The sequence below is a fragment of the Arachis ipaensis genome, chromosome B10 (genome assembly GCF_059453495.1).
Source record: "Arachis ipaensis isolate K30076 ecotype BB chromosome B10, ASM5945349v1, whole genome shotgun sequence".
Lineage (NCBI taxonomy): Eukaryota > Viridiplantae > Streptophyta > Magnoliopsida > Fabales > Fabaceae > Arachis > Arachis ipaensis.
This window is the reverse complement of record NC_142435.1, coordinates 106,788,580-106,807,318: the sequence shown is the minus strand read 5'-3', so window position 1 is coordinate 106,807,318 and position 18,739 is coordinate 106,788,580. Positions and strand designations below refer to the sequence as shown.

Sequence of the window (18,739 nt, the reverse complement as noted above, 5' to 3'; positions counted from 1 at the left end):
ATTGCAGCTATTGGAGGAGCCTTTGGATTCTCATTTATAATTCTGTGCTAAAGCTTGGTTGGCGATTTGGCCATGTCTAATTCTTTTGGACCGAAACTTTAGACTAACATTGCATGAATCCTGGAATTCTTATTAAAAATTTTGAATTTCTTTATTTTCTTTTTCCAAAATAATTTTGAAAAAAATACAAAAAAAATTAATAAAATCATAAAAACCAAAAAAAATTTTGTGTTTCTTGTTTGAGTCTTGTGTCAAATTTTAAGTTTGGTGTCAATTGCATTTTTTTTAATTTTCTTAAAATTTTCGAAAATTCATGCATTATGTTTTTCATGATCTTCAAGTTGTTCTTGATGATTTTCTTTGTTTGATCTTTACATTTTCTTTTTTTGTGTCTTTTCTTGTTTTTCATATGCATTTTCAAATTGTTAGTGTCCCTAGTACAAAAGTTCTTAAGTTTGATGTCTTACATGTCTTTCTTTTCTTAAAAAAATTTTCAAAAATATGTTCTTGATGTTCATCATGATCTTCAAAGTGTTCTTGGTGTTCATCTTGACATTCAAAGTGTTCTTGCATGCATGATTTGTTTTGATCTTAAATTTTTATGTTTTGTTTCATTTTGTTATTTTTCTCTCTCCTCATTAAAAATTCAAAAGTCAAAAAAATATCTTTTCCTTATTCTTCTCATAATTTTCGAAATTGAGTTGACTTGGTCAAAAATTTTTAAAATTTAGTTGTTTCTTGTTAGTCAAGTCAAAATTTTAATTTAAAAAAAAAAACATTATCTTTTCAAATCTTTTTCAAAATCAATTCTTTTTCATTTTTTTTATTTTCGAATTTCATTCTTAAAATTTTTCAAAAGCTTTTTCATTTTTCTTTTAATGTTTTCAAAAATTTTAAAACTAATTTTTCAAAATCTTTTTCTTAATTTTATTTCATATTTTCGAAAATCCTTGCTAACAATTAATGTTTTGATTCAAAAATTTCAAGTTTGTTACTTTCTTATTAAGAAAGGTTCAATCTCTAAATTCTAGAATCATATCTTTTAGTTTCTTATTAGTCAAGTCATCAACTTTAATTTTAAAAATCAAATCTTTTTAATTTCTTTTTCAATTCTTTTTCAAAATAAATTTCAATCATATCTTTTTGTAATTTTAATTTCAAAATCTTTTCTAACTTCTTATCTTTTCAAAATTTATTTTCAAATCTTTTTTAACTAACTACTTGACTTGTTTGTTTTAATTTTAAAAAGTTTACTATTTCTTATCTTTTTCAAAACCACCTAACTACTTTTTCACTTCTAATTTTCGAAAATTACTAACCACTTTTTCAAAAATCTTTTTAATTAACTAATTGTTTTAGTTTTTAATTTTCTTGTATTTTTTTCAAATTTTTGAAACTAACTTAATTAATTAAATAAAAATAAAAATATTTTTCTTTTCCCTCTTCTTAAAATTCGAATACTCTCTCTCTCATCTCTTTCTATTTATTTTATTTATTTACTAACATTTCTCTTCTACTCATCTAATAATTCAAACCCTCTCCCTCTCTCTGTGTTTGAATTCTTCTTATTCTCTCTGCCTCATTTTTCTATTCTTCTTTTCCTCTGACACATAAAAGAATCTCTATATTGTGACATAGAGGGTTTCTCTTCTCTCTTCTCTTCTTTTTCATATGAGCAGGAACAGGGATAAAGATATTCTTGTTGAAGCTGATCCTGAACCTGAAAGGACTCTGAAGAGGAAGCTAAGAGAAGCTAAAGCACAACACTCCGGAGAGGACCTTACAGCAAATTTCAAAAAAGAGGCAGACATGGCAGCCGAACCTGAGAACAATGATGGAGATGCAAGGAAGATGCTTGGTGACTTTACTGCACCAACTTCCAACTTCTATGGAAGAAGCATCTCAATTCCTGCAATTGGAGCAAACAACTTTGAGCTTAAGCCTCAATTAGTTTCTCTAATGCAGCAGAATTGCAAGTTTCATGGACTTCCATTGGAAGATCCTTATCAGTTCTTAGCTAAATTCTTACAAATCTGTGACACTGTTAAGACCAATGGGGTTGATCCCGAGGTCTACAGACTTATGTTTTTTCCCTTTGCTGTAAGAGACAGAGCTAGGATATGGTTGGACTCACAACCTAGAGAAAGCCTAAACTCTTGGGAAAAGTTGGTCAATACTTTCTTGGCTAAATTCTTTTCACCTCAAAAGATGAGCAAGCTTAGAGTGAAAGTCTAAACCTTCAGACAGAAGGAAGGTGAGTCCCTCTATGAAGCTTGGGAAAGATACAAGTAATTGATCAGAAGATATCCTTTTGACATGCTTTTAGAATGGAACATCTTAGGTATATTCAATGATGGTCTGTCTGAATTGTCCAAGATGTCATTGGACCACTCTACTGGTAGATCTCTTCATCTAAAGAAAACATCTGCAGAAGCCCAAGAACTCATTGAAATGGTTACAAATAACCAATTCATATATACTTCTGAAAGAAATCCTGTGAATAATGGGATGACTCAGAAGAAAGGAGTTCTTGAGACTGATACTCTGAATGTCATATTGGCTCAGAATAAAATATTGACGCAGAAAGTCAATATGATTTCTCAGAATCTGACTGGAATGCAAGCTGCATCCGGCAGTACTAAAGAAGCTTCCTCTGAAGGAGAAGCTTATGACCTTGAAAATCATGCAATGGAAGAGGTGAATTACACGGGAGAATCCCATGGAAACACCTATAATCCTTCATGGAGAAATCATCCAAATTTCTCATGGAAGGATCAACAGAAGCCTCAACAAGACTTCAATAATAATAATGGTAGGAGAAATAGGTTTGGCAATAGCAAGCCTTTTCTATCATCTTTTCAGCAACAGACAGAGAATTCTAAGCAGAGCCTCTCTGACTTAGCAACCATAGTCTCTGATCTATCTAAGACCACTCTCAGTTTCATGACTGAAATAAGGTCCTCCATAAAAAATTTGGAGGCATAAGTGGGTCAGCTGAGTAAAAAAGTTACTGAAATCCCTCATAGTACTCTCCCAAGCAAAACAGAAGAGAATCCAAGGAGAGAGTGCAAGGCCATCAATATATCCAAAGTGACCGAACCTATAGAGGAGGAAGAGGCAGTGATTTACAGTGAGGAAGACCTCAATGGACGTCCACTGACCACTAAGGAGTTCCCTAATGAGGAACCAAAGGAATCTAAGGCTCATACAGAGACCATAGAGATTCTACTGAACTTACTATTACCATTCATGAGCTCTGATGAGTATTCTTCCTCTGAAGAGGATGAAGATATTGTTGAAAAGTAAGTTGCTCGGTATCTAGGAGCAATCATGAAGGTGAATGCCAAGTTATTTGGTAATGAGACTTGGGAGGATGAACCTCCATTGCTCATCAATAAACTGAATACCTTGGTTTAGCAGAAATTACCTCAGAAGAAACCGGATCCTGGAAGGTTCTTAATACCTTGTACCATAGGCACCATGACCTTTGAGAAGGCTCTGTGTGACCTGGGGTCAGGTATAAACCTCATGCCACTCTCTGTAATGGAGAAACTATGGATCTTTGAGGTACAAGCTGCAAGAATCTCACTAGAGATGGTAGACAAATCAATGAAACAGGCTTATGGACTTGTAGAGGATGTCTTAGTGAAGGTTGAAGGCCTTTACATCCCTACTGACTTCATAATCCTAGACACTGGGAAGGATGAGAATGAATCCATCATCCTTGGAAGACCCTTCCTAGCCACAGCAAGGGCTGTGATTGATGTGGACAGAGGAGAGTTAGTCCTTCAATTGAATGAGGACTACCTTGTGTTTAAGGCTCAAGGATCTTCTTCTGTAAACATGGAGAAGAAGCATGAAAAGCTTCATCCAATTCTCTCCATACAGAGTCAAGTAGAGCCCCCACATTCAAACTCTAAGTTTGGTGTTAGGAGGCCACAATCATGCTCTGAGTATCTGTGAAGCTCTATAAGAGCTTACTGTCAAGCTATTGACATTAAATACGCGCTTATTGGGAGGCAACCTAATCTTATTTATCTATGTTAATTACTTTTTCATTTCATTTTCCACTGTTAGTTTATGTTTTCTTTAGGTTGATGATCATGTGGAGTCACAAAAATAGCTGCAGAATTAAAGCGAAATCAAAAACAGCATCAAAAATAGCACACCCTGGAGGACAGACTTACTGGCGTTTAAACGCTAGAAAGGGCTGTCCAGGGGTGTTTAAATGCCAGAAAGGTGCAGGGACCAGAATTCCTTGACACCTCAGGATCTGTGGACCCCACATGATCCCCATCTACTCCAACTCACTCTCTCTCCTCTTCACACCTTTCTATAACACTCTTCTCCAAATACCCTTGACCAATCACATCAATACCTATTCCCCACACACCATTTACCTATCAAGTCCTACCCTCTTCCCCATAATCTCTTCACCACTCACATCCATCCACTATTCCCCAAAAACCCATCATAAAACCCTACCTACCTCACCATTCAAATTCAAAATATTTTCCTCCCAAACCCAACCCCGTCTTACACGAATTCCCTCTCTCTCTTACCCTATAAATACCCCTCCTTACCACCTTCAATTTCACACATCATAAACACTTAAACCCCCTTGGCCGAATTCAAAACACCCCTCTATCTCCTCCATTTCTTCTTCTTCTCCTCCTCCTTTCTTTCTTCTTTTGCTCAAGGACGAGCAAACCTTGTAAGTTTGGTGTGGGAAGAAGCTATGCTTTTTGTTTTTTCATAACCATTAATGGCACCTAAGGCCAGAAAAACCTCTAGGAAGAAGAAAGGGAAGGCAGTTGCTTCCAACTCCGAGTCATGGGAGATGGAGAGATTCATCTCAAAAGCCCATCACTAGAAAGAGGATGGAGCAAACAAGAGAGCCCACTCATGGACCTCAACAAGAGCATGAGGAAGTCCCTCATCAAGAAATCCCTGAGATGCCTCAAAGGATGCATTTCCCTCCACACAACCATTGGGAGCAACTCAACACCTCTTTAAGAGAATTGAGTTCCAACATGGAGCAACTAAGAGTGGAGCACCAGGAGCACTCCATCATCCTCCATGAAATCAGAGAGGACCAAAAGGCCATGAGAGAGGAGCAACAAAGGCAAGGAAGAGACATAGAGGAGCTCAAGAACTCCATTGGTTCTTCAAGAGGAAGAAGAAGCCACCATCACTAAGGTGGACCCGTTCTTTAATCTCCTTGTTTATTTTCTTTTCTGTTTTTTGGTTTTTATGCTTTATGTTTTGACTATGTTTGTGTCTTCATTACATGATCATTAGTGTTTAGTGTCTATGTCTTAAAGCTATGAATGTGGTGACAATACTTTTTGTTTTCTGAATGAATACTTGAACAGTGCATATTTTTTATAGTGAATTTTATGAATGTTAAAATTGTTGGATCTTGAAAGAATAATGAAAAAAGAGAAATATTATTGATAATCTGAAGATTCATAAAATTGATTCTTGAAGCAAGAAAAAGTAGTGAAAAACACAAAGCTTGCAAAAAAAAATAAAAAAAGGGCGAAAAATAAAGAAAAAGAAAGAAAAAGAAAAAGCAAGCAGAAAAAGCCAATAGCTCTTTAAACCAAAAGGCAAGAGCAAAAAGCCAATAACCCTTTAAACTAAAAGGCAAGGGTAAAAAGGATCCAAGACTTTGAGCATTAATGGATAGGAGGACCCAAAGGAATAAAATCCTGACCTAAACGGCCAAATCAAGCTGTCCCTAACCATGTGCTTGTGTCATGAAGGTCCAAGTGAAAAGCTTGAGACTGAGTGGTAAAAGTCGTGATCCAAAGCAAAAAGAGTGTGCTTAAGAACTCTGGGCACCTCTAACTGGGGACTCTAGCAAAGTTGAGTCACAATCTGAAAAGTTTCACCCAGTTATGTGTCCGTGGCATTTATGTATCCGGTGGTAATACTGGAAAATAAAATGCTAAGGGTCACGGCCAAGACTCATAAAGTAGCTATATTCAAGAATCAACATACTAAACTAGGAGAATCAATAACACTATCTGAATTCTGAGTTCCTAAGGATGCCAATCATTCTGAACTTCAAAGGATAAAGTGAGATGCCAAAACTGTTCAGAAGCAAAAAGCTACTAGTCCTGATCATCTAATTGGAACTAAGCTTCATTGATATTTTAAAATTTATTATATTTTTTCTTCTTTTTATCCTATTTTATTTTTAGTTGCTTGGGGACAAGCAACAATTTAAGTTTGGTGTTGTGATGAGCGGATAATTTATACGCTTTTTGGCATTGTTTTTAGGTAATTTTTAGTATGTTTTAGTTACTTTTTAATATATTTTTATTAGTTTTTATGCAAAAATCATATTTCTGGACTTTACTATGAGTTTGTGTATTTTTTTTTGTAATTTTAGGTATTTTTTGGCTGAAATTGAGGGACCTGAGCAAAAATCTGATTCAGAGGCTGAGAAAGGACTGCAGATGCTGTTGGATTCTAACCTCCCTGCACTCAAACACATTTTTCTGGAGTTACAGAAGTCCAATTGGCGCGTTCTCAATTGTTCTGGAAAGCTAACATCTTGGGCTTTCCATAAATATATAATAGTTCATATTTTGCCCGAGATTTGATGGCCCAAACTGGTATTCAACACCAGATAGAGACCCTTTTCTGGCGTAAAACGCCGGAACTGACACCAGAACTGGAGTTAAACGCCCAAACTGGCATCCAAGCTGGTGTTTAACTCCAGAAAAGGCCTATGCATGTGTAAATCTCAACGCTCAGTCCAAGCACACACCAAGTGGGCCCCGGAAGTGGATTTCTGCACTCTCTGCACTTAATTACTCAATTTCTATAATCCTTAGTAACTAGTTTAGTATAAATACTAGTCTTTCCTATTGTATTGGGACCTTTTATCATCTTATACCATTGTTCACATTTGGGAGGCTGGCTATTCGGCCATGCCTAGACCTTTTTCTCTTATGTATTTTCCAACGGTGGAGTTTCTACACCTCTTAGATTAAGGTGCTGAGCTCTGCCGTTCTTCATGAATTAATGCAAGATACTTCTTCTCTAAGATATACTCTCATACTTAATTTAGTTAAGTCAGAATGAAGGGGTGACCCGTGACAATCACCCACTATCTTCGTTACTCGCTTAGCCAAGATCCGCGTGCCTGACAACCACAAGCGGTCTACATGATGTTCAACGTAGTCATTAGACGACAGTCGGAGTATAGTCTCTGATCCACGGATTTGACTTGCCTCTCCTGACAACAGAGCATTCAAATCCGTGAGATTAGAACCTTGTGATAGAGGCTAGAACCAATTGGTAGCATTCTTGAGATCCAGAAAGTCTAAACCTTGTCTGTGGTATTCCGAGTAGGATGTGGGACGGGATGACTGTGACGAGCTTCAAACTCACGAATGTTGGGCGCAGTGATAGTGTGCAAAAGGATAGAGAGATCCTATTCTGACACAAGTGAGAACCGACAGATGATTAGCCGTGCGGTAGTTGTGCCTGGTATTTTTCATCCGAGACGAGAGATCTGACAGTTGATTAGCCGTACAGAAACCATACCTAGACCATTTTCACTGAGAGGACGGATGGTAGCCATTGACAACGGTGATCCACCAACATACAGCTTGCCATGGAAGGGAGCATGCATGATTGGATGAAGACAATAGGAAATCAGAGGTTCAGAAGCAACAAAGCATCTCCAAACGCTTATCTGAAATTCCCACCAATGAATTACATAAGTATCTTTATTTTAATTTACGTTTTATTTATCTTTCAATTATCAAAACTCATAACCAATTGAATCTTCCTGACTAAGATTTACAGGATGACCATAGCTTGCTTCAAGCCGGCAATCTCCGTGGGATCGACCCTTACTCGCGTAAGGTTTTATTACTTGGACGACCCAGTGCACTTACTAGTTAGTTGTACCGGAGTTGTGAAAAGTGTGATCACAATTCCGTGCACCACAAATCAAGGCTTATTATGGTTGATACATCAAAGATGAAATATAAAGGTTTGGCTAGTGCTCAACTAGATGGGTCTAGAAGGATGTTTGGGCACTTCATTGAGAATTCATCTTGCTTACCACCCGGATGGAACAATGTTGATCAATTTGAAGATGGGTGTCAAAACAAAGTGTGGGATCCCGGATTGCATAAGGAGAATCAAATTTGTGAGCTCATGGTTTGTGAAGAACTCCATCAAAGTTTGAAGGCATTAAATTTGAAGAATGGAACTTATTGGAGACTCAAGCATTGGTGGATGTTCAAAGATAGCTTTAAGCACAAGCCACCTTGAGAGGAGCTCCCCATAAGTCCAACTTAAGGACAATAAACAAAAGTGCTAGGTGGGAGACACTCCACCATGGTAAAATTCTTCCTTTTTTTTTCTCTTTTGTATATATTGGTAAAATTAGTTTACTTTCATGTTTTGATTGATTTGTTGAGTATATTTGGTAGTTTAATATGTCAAATAAGGTTTTATGGTGTTTTGGTAGCTATTTGGAGGTTTGGAATGCTTGGTTTGGTGCAAAAACATGAAAATTTTTGAAAAATAGAGTATTAACCCACGCGCACGTATGCTACATGCGTACGCGTGCCCCAAGCTTTTCAGCCAATCCACGCGCACGCGTCACCCACGCGCACGCGTCACCCACGCACACGCGTGGATAAAAAATTTCACATTCCATATATTTTCCCGAGAGTTGTGCCTACATCACGCGAACATTGTGCCTTTGGCACAAAGCTACTCACGTGTATGCGTACACGACGCGTATGCGTCACTCTCCAAATAAGCCATCGACGCGCACGCGTGATATACGCGTACGCGTCGTTTCAACTACACCATTCCCACGCGCACGAGTGATGCACGCGCACGCGTAGATTCCCTTATTTCATCCATCTTCTTTTCTCATCATCTTTCCATTTCTTCCCTTCTCCTTTCTTCTTCCCTTCTCCTACCCCTCATCCAACACTTCCAAATACCATTTATAACCATTCCCTTTAGATAGTTAGTTGTTTAGTTAGTTTTATTTTCGTTTAACTTTTGTATTTCATACCAAGTGTTAGATTATTGATCTTGTTTACTGTTCACTGCTACTAATCATTGATAAGATGTTATTTTAACATCATGGTTGTTAATATCCATTGTCGGATTCCGTTGCTGAGGTTACATTTTGTTACTTGGTCTTGAATTTTTCATGCTTAATTTTGTGAACACCAAGTACATATGACTTTGCCTTCAAGTATTCTAATTCCTTTGAATTGCATGATTTGGCCACCATGTAATTTGAATCATATTCTTTTATTAAGCAATTTCTTGACGGATGATGTGCATTTATCTTAATGCATTGTGCTTCATGATCATATGCATCCATATGTTTTTGGCTTGAATGCTTTTATGCTTCTTTACTGCTTGTTTGGTTGTTTTCACCCATAAGTTAGAGCATTTCAAGCACACTAGGACGAGTGAAGTGCATGCTTCTTTTGTGACATCACTTTTTATGCTAGTGTGTATTCTAAACCGCGCGTAATTTAGAATTAACACACCTATTTGTCATTAATGTCACACTAATTCACTCACTCAATTCTAGTGATTTACCTCATTCCAACAATTTATGCTTCCTTGCTTTGTATTTTCTTATCTTATGGTGTTATTTTCTATTTTTTATGAAACAATGCACCACAATCGAACACGGAAGCGAAAGAAAGAACACGCAGCAGCCGGTTGACCTACCAGCTGAAGGTGGCAATCCGGAGAGTCGCCGTACCCCCTTGCTCATCTTTGGATACACCGAGGACGGTGCAAACTTTTAAGTGTGGGGAGGTCGTCCAACTGTTCGGCGCTTTTGGGTGACAAAATTCTAATCCCAACACTTTCGCATTCATTTTTTAGGTCTTTTACGATTTTTAGTTTCATTTTCTTAATTTTTGCATACATATACATAATAAGCTTAGTCAAAAGAATGAAATTTTCCAAGGATTTTATCTATAGGGCACCTCAATTGATTTGAGTGAAAACTTTTCATAGAACTTGCTTGAATTTATATATATATATTGTGCATCATGTTTTGAGCTAAGAACACAAGCTTGTGAGTTTTGAGCCTAATGGTGTGGTTACATCTTATAACCACTTATCTTCCTTCTTGTGTGCATTATTCTCTTTCTATGATTGTAATCTTTGATTTGTTTGATTCTCTATGTCCATTATTTTGTGTAGACATGCATTTATATGATTGAGGCCATCATTTCATTTAGCTCACTTGCCCAAATAGCCTTACCTTTTATCAAACTTATCCAACTTTGAGCCTACTATCAACCCACTTGTTCTTAATTTATCACATTAGAAGCCTTAAAGAGAAAAATAATAAATGTCCTTTATTTGGATCTTTGATTAGCTTAGGCTAATGTGTGTGTGTATCATTCAAGTGTGTGAAACCTGGGACAATGGTTGAGAAAAAGGGTAGTTTTGTATTTTTATTAAAAATATTGAGAATTGGGTACATACTCATGTGTAATCAAATATAAAACCATATGCATTGAACTTTTGTATATACTTTATTGCAAAAAAAAATGAGAAAATAAAAGAAAAAAAATGGAAAAGAAAATAAAAATAAGAAAAACAAAAGAAAAAGAAAGAAAAAGAAAAAGAAAAGAAATAAAAAAGGGACAAAATGCCCCAAAGTGAAGCTCAATAATAATCAATGCATATGAAGTTGTGATCAAGAAAAGAATGCATGAGTATGTGAAAAAAGTGAAGAATGGGTTGTTAGGCTTGTATTAGATTTTTATAGGTTGTTATATAGGTTAGGTGGGAAGTTTAAGCTTATCAAATATTCAAATTTCAAGTCCACTTGATCAAATATGCATCTTACCTTAACCCTAGCCCCATTACAACCTATCAAAAGACCTCATGATATGTGTATGCATGCATGAAATAAATGTTGATTGTTAGATGAAAAATAAATCTTAGAAAGCATGATTAGGGGAGAATTGAGTGATTCGACCCTAAACACTTGAGCGAATAGAGTGCAAACACTTCCAGTGAGGGTTCGATTGCTCAATTACATGTTTCCACCTAGAACCATCACTTTTCATGCAAGTTTGTAAAAATATTTAATAACTCAATTCAATTGTGGATTAGATTTGCTAGCCCTTGGCCCTTGTGCCTATATATGTTCTCTTGGGAATTGATTTATTTTGACTAAGCAATCGCATTCATTTAGATAGTTGCATATAGGTATATTGCATTTAGTTAGATTTCATTGAATAAATGTTGATACCCTTTACTTCCTTCTTGATTTTAGCATGAGGACATGCTATGGTTTAAGTGTGGGGAGGTTGATAAACCCCATTTTTATGGTTTATCTTGTGCTTAATTTGGGGAATTTTATGACCTTTTTCTCACATTTATTCAATGAAATAGCATGGTTTCATGATTGTCTCCTAATTTGTGCTTAAGTGTGAAAACATGCTTTTTAGGCCCTTAATTGGTTGATTTTTATTCATCTTTGATCCCACTAGATGCCTTGATATATTTGTTAGTGATTTCAGATTGAAAAGGCTAGGAATGGATCAAAGGAGTGGAGAGAAAAGCATGCAAAGTGGAGAAATCATGGAAAAGCAAGGATTTGGGATGGGATCAACGACGCGCACGCGCAGAAGATGCGCACGCGTGGATTGTGAGGTCGCATGGCGATGCGTACGCGTACATGACGCGTACGTGTGCAACACAAATTGTCAAGCGACGCGTACGCATGACCTACGCGTACGCGTCGATACTCGCATGTGACTCACTTAAAGGCAATCCGCTAGGGCAATTTCTGGGCTTCCCAGGCCCAAATCCAACTCACCTCTGATGCTATTTAACCCAAGGAATGAAGAGGAATCACATGCTAGTTACCATTAGTTTTAGTTTAGTTTAGTTTTGGAGGAAAAGTTAGTTTCTAGAGAGAGAAGCTCTCTCTTCTCTCTAGAATTAGGATTAGGTTAGATCTAGATTAGAATTTCTTAGATCTAGGTTTAATTCATGATTTGATTTACTTTTCCTTTGCAATTTCTTCTTCTTCTACCTTTCCTCTCTCTAGTTTAGCATTTAATTCTTGTAATTCTCTAATTTTGTGTTGATGCACTTTTGTTTCTTCTATTTCTCTTTTAATGCAATTTATGATTCATGCTCCTTTATTGTTTAATTGCTTTGTTGTTGTTTAATTCATTTTACTTTCCTTTTATGCCTTCCAAATGTTTGATGAAATGCTTGGTTAGATTTTAGTCTAGATTTTTCTCCTCTTGGCCTAGGTAGAGTAAGTAGTGACTCTTGAGTTATCTAATGCTTTTGTTGATTGATGATTAAAAGTTACTAGTTGATTTGAATGCCTCTAAAACTAGTCTTTCCTTTGAAGTTGACTAGGACTTGAGGAATCAAATTGATTTATCCACTTGACTTTCCTCCATACTTAGAGGTTAACTAAGTGGGAGCAATGAATAATTGTTGTCACAATTGATAAGGATAACTAGGATAGGACTTCTAATTCTCATACCTTGTCAAGAGCTTCTCTAGTTGTTAGTTTATTTCCTTTGCCATTTACATTTCTTGTCTCTTAATTCAAAAAAACCCTAAAACACACCTCTAACCAATAACAAGAACACTTTATTGCAATTCCTAGGGAGAACGACCCGAGGTTTAAATACTTCGGTTTATAATTTTAGGGATTTGTACTTGTGACAAACAATCTTTTGTATGAAAGGATTATTTGTTGGTTTAGAAACTATATTGCAATGAGATTTCATTTGTGAAATTCTTTACCATCAATAATCCATTCATCAATATTCATTGTTGGGATTCATTGTTGAGGTTATATTTTGTTACTTGGTTTTGAGTTTTTCATGTTTAATATTTGTGAATACCAAGTGTATGACATTGCCTTTAAGTTTCCTAAATCTTTTAAATTGCATGTTTTGGCCAGCATGTGATTTGAATTCATTATCTATGATGAGACAATTTGTGTATTATCAATGCATTTTTTGCTAGGTGATTCTTGTTTATGATTGACCCTTATTTACATCACCTATTTCATGCATTGAGATTTTGGAATTGTGAATTGGATCGAAAGCTTACCTAGTGACATATTTTTTAGCTTTGTGAAGCTTTGTGGACCATGCTTGCTATGTGATTGAGTTTAATTTCTATCTTCTTTTTCCTAAGTTTCATAACACCCATGTGTTCCACCTCTATGTCACTTAGGTGTTATAACAACTTCAATATGTGTCAGTGTTTGATGTGTGAGCTCTATATTTCAATTGGTTCACTAAGTTTATTTACAAAGCAATCAATGACCATTCATGATCCAATTCACAATTGCTTGATTTTTGTTTGAATGCTTTTATGCTTCTTCATTCCTTGTTTGTTTATCCTAACTTACAAGTTACTTTGAAGTATTTCAAGCACATTAGAATGAGTGAAGTGCATACTTTCTTTTGTGTAATTGTGACATAGCTCTCTATGCTAGTGTGTGTGTTCTAAACCACATGCAAGTTAGAACTCACACACTATTCTTCCTTAATGTCACAGTAATTCACTCACTCCATTCTAGTGGTCTTTACTTCATTCCAACAATTTACGCTTCCTTACTTTTGTATTTTCTCATCTTACTGTGCTATTTTCTATTTTTTATGGGTGAGTCATCATAAGCAAAAACGAAAGTGGAAGAAAGAACACGCAGCAGCTGGTTGATCCACCAGCTAAAGGTGGCAATTCGAAAAGTCGCCGTACCCCCTTGCTCATCTTTAAATGCAACGAGGACGGTGCAAACTTTTAAGTGTGGGGAGGTCGTCCGACCACTCGACATTTTTGGGTGACAATGTCTAATCCCAACACTTTTGCATTTCATTTTTAGGTTTTTTAGGATTTTTTGTTGCATTTTCTTATATATTAAGCTTAGTCAAAATAATGAAATTTTCCAAGAAATTTATCTATAGGGCACCCCAATTGATTTGAAAAAATTTTTTAGAACTTGCTTGAAGTATATACATTGTGGATCATGTTTTTGAGCTGAGAACACACAACCTTGTGAGTTTTGAGCCTAATTGCGTAGTTACATCATATAACCACTTATTTCCATTCTTGTGTGTATTATTCTCTTTCTATGATTGCAATCTGTGATTTGTTTGATTCTTTATATCCATTATTTTGTGTATGAATGCACTTATATGATTGAGGCCATTGTTTCAATTAGCTCACTTACCCAAATAGCCTTACCTTTTTGTTTCCATTGTTAGCCAAATTTGAGCCTATGCTAAACCCATTTGTTCTTAATTTCAGCACATTACAAGCCTTAAAGCGAAAAATAATAAATGTCCTCTAATTTGGATCTTTGATTAGCTTAGGCTAGTGAGAGTACGTATCATTTAATTGTGGGAGAGTTGGGAACATTGGATAGAGATAAAAGTGTGTTTTTATATTTTTATTGAAAATATTGGGAATTGGGCACATACTCAAGCATTGAATGTTTGAACCATATGCATTGATGTTCTTGTATATATTTTAGCTTGAAAAGAAAAAAATGATAAAGACAAAGAAAAAATATAAAAAGAAAAAATATATAGAAAAAGAAAAAGAAAGAAAAAGAAAAGTAATAAAAAGGGGACAAAATGCCCCAAAGTGAAGTTCAATAATAATCAATGCATATGGGTTGTGATCAAAAGAGAATGCATGAGTGTGTGAAAAAGTGAAGAATGGGTAGTTAGGTTTGTTTAGAACTTTATAGGTTGTTATATAGGTTAGGTGGGAAGTTTAAGTTAATCAAAGATTCAAATTTCTAGTCCACTTAACCATATACAATTCTACCTTGACTCTAGCCCCATTACAACCTATGTATAAGTCCTCATGATAAATGTATGCATGCATGAAATAATTGTTGATTGCTAGATGAAAAACAAATATTAGAAAGCATGATTAGAGGAGAATTGAGTGAATCAACCCTATGCACTTGAGCGACTAGAGCGGATACACATCCAGTGAGGGTTCGATTGCTCAATTACATGTTTCCACCCGTGATCATCTCTTTTCTTGCAAGTTTGTACATTATTTTAATAACTCAATTTAATTGTGGATTTGACTTGGTTGTTAATATCTGTAGCCCTTATGTTCATATATGTATTCTTGGAAATTGCTTAATTTTGACCAAGTAGTTGCATTCATTTAGATAGTTGCATTTAGATAGGTTGCATTTAGGTAGTTTGAATTGAATAAATGTTGATACCCTTTGTTTCTTTCTTGAGTTTAGTATGAGGACATGCTTAGTTTAAGTGTAGGGAGGTTTGATAAACCCCAATTTTGTGGTTTATCTTATTCTTAATTTGGGGAATTTTATCAACTTATCTCACATTTATTCAATGAAATAGTATAGTTTTGTAATTCTCCCTAATTTTGTGCTTAAGTGTGAAAACATGCTTTTTAGGCCTTAAAATAGCTAAATTTAATTCACCTTAATTCTATTTGATGCCTTGATATATATGTTTGTTGAGTGATTTTAGATTCATAAGGCAAGTATTGGATAGAAGAGGTGAAGAGAAAAGCATGCAAGATGGATAATTCATCGAAAAACAAGGATTTGGAGTGCTTAGAGCGACACACACGCGTGAAGAGGAGGTCGTCCAGGCGATGCGTACGCGTGACATGATGCGTACACGTGACAAGAAAAAGGCAGACGACACGTACGCGTGACCCATGCATACGCGTCACAATCAGCACGTGACCTCATTAAAGTGAAAATGCTGGGGCGATTTTTGAGCTGCCCAGGCCCAAATCTAACTCATTTCTGAGGGTATTTCATGCAGAATTGAAGAGCGAACAAGGGGAGACCAATTAGTTAGCTTAGCATCATGTTGTAGGTAGTTTTCTAGAGAGAGAATATCCCTCTTCTATCTAGAATTAGGTTAGAATTAGGTTAATTTCTCTTAGATCTAGGTTTAATTTCTTGTTTCCATATTGTTTTCCTTTCAATTTCTTGTTATTACATTTTTGCTCTCTTAGTTCTCTTGTTAATTTTCCTTTTATGTCATTTTTATGTTCTTGCACTTTTGATTGGATTTGGATTTTCTTTTAATGCAATTCATGTTTATGTTCCTTTATTATTTAATTGAGTTGTTGTTATTGTTTCTTTGCATTTGGGTAGTTGTAGATTTTATTATTTCTTACAATTTATGATGCTTTCCTTTTATGCCTTCCAAGTATTTGACAAAATACTTGGTTGGATGTTAGAGTAGCTTTTTGAGCATTCTTGGCTTGGAAAGAAAAATTAGGCAATCTTGAGTCATTAATACCCAACTTAGGTTGGTGATCTAGAGTTGTTTGTTAATATTATTTCCATTGACGCTAATCTTTTGCTAATTCAATTAGTAAGTTGATTAGGACTTTTGGATTGAGATTAGCTAGTCTTATTATACTTTCTTCGAGTGTTGGAGATGACATTGTACCTTCTCTCGTTGGATATGACTTAATAGGATAAATTCTTGATAATTATTGTGATATGATTAGTGACTAGGATAGAAAACCTATATTCTCAATCCTTGCCATGAATGTCTCTCTCTAGTATTTGCTTTCTTTAGTTGCTTGCTTTACATTTCTTGTCTTTTATTTTCTTGCCCTTTTATCAACCAACCCACCCCTTGGATACCATAATCAATAATATGCACCTCACTGCAATTCCTTAAGAAGACGACCCGGGACTAATACTCTCAGTTATTTTTATCGGGTTGACCTTGTGACAACCAAAATTAAACTTTGATTTGAGGATCGATTATCGGTTTGGGCTATGCTCATAATGAAATTATTTTGTTAAATTCCGAACCGGTATAAATCCCCCTTTCAAGTTTTTGGCGCTGTTGCCGGAAATTTGCAATGTGTGCCCTCAAGAAAGGTTCTCATCAACGATGACTTATCTGACATAAATTGGGATTAAGGAAAAATGGATACTAAACGAAATTAGAACATAATTTTTAATAGAGTATTGCGGTAAATAGGAACGAAACCAATTAGTCTCACCACGAGAAACGAAACAGGACGATATCGCAGCAGTTTTTATTTTAATCATACAATTTCTGAAATTTGACCTAGGATATTAACATCATGAAATAATTTCTAGCCGAATAATAGCGGTAAGGGTTTCAAGGCTATAATAACTCACTATAGCTAAGGAGAAATGAGGCAACAGAGTGGTAGCAGCTCCGACAGCTACCTCGAGTGACGGCGGCAGCCCGAATCTCTACTGACAACAACTGTAATAACCGGGCAGCGACAATAATGTTTCCGGAATTCAAAAGGACAGAAATTATACTCAAAAACCTCACCGGCAATGGACCTCAGCTACGGCATCACCGTTTTTCGGCGACAAAAGCTCGGCCGCCCACCTCCAGCAGTGGCGACGGAGCACGCAACGACGGCTAGGCACAGCGGTGACTCCACACGTGATGCTGATGGCGTGAGACTCGGCGACAATGACATGATGGCTCGCCTCCTTCCTTGCGTCACACTGTGTCTGTCTCTCTCAATCTCAGTGTCGCTCTCCCTTTCTCCTTCGAGCTTGACGGCTTTGGACCCACGGCGTCGGCAGCAGCAAGGATGAACGGTGCAAACACAGCAGTGATTGCGCTATCCTTTATCTGCTCTCCTCTCCGCATTAGCACCAGCAACGATGGGTAGCTGGGTGGCGATGTTGACACGACAGCAGTGACACCTGCCGGCGCCGTCCTCCATCTCTTCTCCTCTGTCTCTGTTTCTCCCTCTCTCCCGCAGCTCTCTCTTTTTCTCTTCTTGCTCCATCCCTTTTCTTTCTTTCTTTCTTTCTTTCTTTCCTGAAGGCGGCTAGGGTTTCTTAGGGTATAGGGGATTAGGGTTTTGTGTTTTATTTTTAGGGTTAGGGTTTAATTTGGGGCAATTTAAAATTAGGGATATTTTGGTAAATTGAGGTTTGGATAATTTTAATAAAATTTGGGGATATTGTAATTAATTGAAATCTAATTTATTTTCAAAAATTACTTTAAAGATATTATTTAATTATCGATTTGCTAATTGGCTTTTAATCAAATATTCTAATTTTAGAATTGGAAATAATAGAATTAATTTTCTTTGTTTATAAAACTTAAAGTATTACATTCTAAAATCTCAATTATTAAACTAAATCATATAAAATTCTTATTCTTTTACAACTGCTAAACTTTATAATTTAAATATAGAAAATTATTCAATAATTATGAAATTAAGTAAAATTTCTATTTTAATTATCAAAACTTGATTTAATTATTTTCAATGAAATAATTTATGAAAATAAAATCTCTAGTAAATGAATAAAATTTAAAATCGGCTCATAATAAGATTTTTCAAAAGTTTTGGGTCTTACACAAGGACTGTCCAGAGTTCCCCCAATTAGACATGCATTATGTGTATTTGTATGATTTGTTTGAGTATGCACTTTGTGTTTTGGTTTGCCTAATTGAATTATATATGCCTATATGCTATGTGACTTAAATTCCTTATCTATTTTTTTATTTGTGTATTACCTGTATGCCTTGTATGTGTTTGCTTTTGAGAGATCCCTTATGCTGAGGGTTGTTCTACTTCGGTAATTGGGAGGTTTGCAAAAAACTAAAAATGAAGAGATAGATTAGAATTTCTAGATAGAATTATCCTTTTCTGGTTTAGTGAGAACGTTATGCTTTGATCTGGGACTATGGACTTT

At 35.9% G+C, this 18,739-nt stretch overlaps 1 non-coding gene across 1 annotated transcript; it reads right to left on the bottom strand.

The window, feature by feature from the left end:
* Positions 1-2,214: 2,214 nt before the first annotated feature.
* LOC148581216 (small nucleolar RNA R71) lies at positions 2,215-2,322 on the bottom strand. Its single transcript, XR_015896114.1, has one exon. It is a non-coding gene; the product is annotated as a small nucleolar RNA R71 (small nucleolar RNA).
* Positions 2,323-18,739: the final 16,417 nt, after the last annotated feature.